This window comes from Rana temporaria, chromosome 13, assembly GCF_905171775.1.
Source record: "Rana temporaria chromosome 13, aRanTem1.1, whole genome shotgun sequence".
Classification (NCBI taxonomy): Eukaryota; Metazoa; Chordata; class Amphibia; order Anura; family Ranidae; genus Rana; species Rana temporaria.
Window position 1 is genome coordinate 57,488,758 of NC_053501.1, and position 2,139 is coordinate 57,490,896.

Sequence of the window (2,139 nt, forward strand, 5' to 3'; positions counted from 1 at the left end):
ACCACGACCACGCCAAAACCTGGTCTGTTGTCACCCCCGCCAGCATTTCCATGTATTAAACTATCATTACACTTTGTTAGTATACTAGCTACTTATCCTCCAACACAATTTTTTATTCCAGTATTGCTGTATACCTTGGCTCTCTGTGCGATTCCCTTGGTTGGTGCCAGCGTTTTCCTGTCTCACATTGGGAGCTACGATGTGTATAAACGGAGGCTTTTCTGTGTCTCCTACTGTCCCCATCTGCTTTTGGGCGGATGGGGACACCTACACATCGGCGCCATGTTCAGGCGCCAGAAGCGTGGCGTCTACGATTCCACGGACGTCAGCGCAGCTGGACGCACTTTACCATCTGATGGCATGGAGGTGCATTCGCACATGCATGCCTCCCTATGACAGTGGGCGCCTCCTGCGCTCACATGTCAGCCATCCACACATGGTGTTGGGGGCGGAGCCTTCTGGGCTCTTCCAGGGTTAAATTGGACGTCGGGCATGGCTTGGATCTCATTTCACTCTTCACTGAGGACACACACAGCTGTGGAGATTGCCTGCTGTGTCTCATTACTTTTATACTTGGGATATTCATCATACTCAGGTACCTACTATATCCACCTTACTATATTTAGGCACACCTGCATTCCTTACACACAGCTCATTTCTTGAGAACTCATTACTCATTTATTTTTATATTTATATATTTTTGTTTCGTTTTTTGATATCACACATTCCTCCACACATCTTTGACCCAGGCCCTTTATTGAGATGTATTCATCTTCATGCTAATACTCATTGATTTTACTTTACTATTGCAGATACCTGATAAACATATTTATAGCGTATACTCTTTATGGAAAAATAAGATTTCTAGGGATACATCACCATACACACAGTCACAGTTCACCTCTTTTTCCTATCTTGTCATCTGCTAGTATCCCTCTGTTATCCCACGTTTCTAACTATCTCCATGTCCCTACCATCTTTGGCCCAGGCCTTTCATTTATACATATTCTTATGCTTATATTTATTTACTCTACTTTACTACTTTAGATGCCTGACAAACATACTTATGTTCACAGCCTATACTTTTTATGGACTAACGAGGTCTCTATGGATACATCACTACACCTATGCCATGCCTGCTCTCCGTTTGGCCCCTGGTGGGGTCCCTTTCTGACTCCGCCCCCTCAGGTCCCGGGTGAAGCACCTGCTGCCGCCGTCTTGGGGCCGCACACCTGTAGCCATGGTCAAGCTCAGTGGTGAGTATGGGGACCCACAACCCCTCCTACCCTGTGCCTTTACAAGCAATACTGTGCCATATTGCCAAACATATATGTATATTTTTTCATCCTAGGTACAGTGTTACACACCCCTGAAGAGCGAGCTGTATCTTGCGAAACTAGTCGGGTAGTATGATGCCCGTGTACTCTGACCAATACTACATTTATGTACCAATATTTATTGTTTATGTATCTTTTTATTGGCAACTGTTGGTGTTATCTATGCATGTAAAGAATTTTACTTGAATAAATTATATACTGTAATAACTATTGTTATTCTTACTGGCGATAACGGTACCCACTTCATTTAAAGTCCCGGGGCGAATCCTTTTGTTTAACTATATGTTATAGGGACGGAAGTGTGTTACTGGGGACACCAGACCTTCCCTCTTTCTGGATGTATCCCATGATGTTTTACGGTATGGGATATGAAGCGGGAAGACAGTGTTTCGGCTGTAGGTAGTCCAGAAAGTGGCACAAAGTGAGTAATTTTTTAAAGTGATCCACTGTGACCCATATTACACTCTTACCAGCAGACTTGAGTAGATCTGTGATAAAGTCCATGGTTAAATGAGTCCAAGGTTGTTGAGGTGCAATGAGTAATTTGTAGAAAGCCAGTGGGCAGGGCTCAAGTCCTGCGGGAACGCGTGGGAACGGAGTTCCTGCACTTTTTTCACAGCAGGAACTCAGTTCCCTTTGCAGGACTAGGGCAGCCGAGCCGCCCGAGCCAATCCTTCACTAAGCGGCGATGCCCAGCCCTAGTCACTGTCAGGGGCAGGCGAACCTTAGTAATCCTTTATGCTACTGGCCGCTTCCTGTATATGGATTCATCAGGTAGTGTGCGGGTATTCCGTCACTTCCT

At 45.2% G+C, this 2,139-nt stretch overlaps 1 long non-coding RNA gene across 1 annotated transcript; it reads left to right on the top strand.

Moving 5' to 3' along the window:
- Positions 1-510: 510 nt before the first annotated feature.
- On the top strand, positions 511-1,572 carry LOC120920668. The gene is made up of 3 exons (XR_005744756.1): positions 511-595; positions 1,077-1,256; positions 1,352-1,572. It is a non-coding gene; the product is annotated as an uncharacterized LOC120920668 (long non-coding RNA).
- Positions 1,573-2,139: the final 567 nt, after the last annotated feature.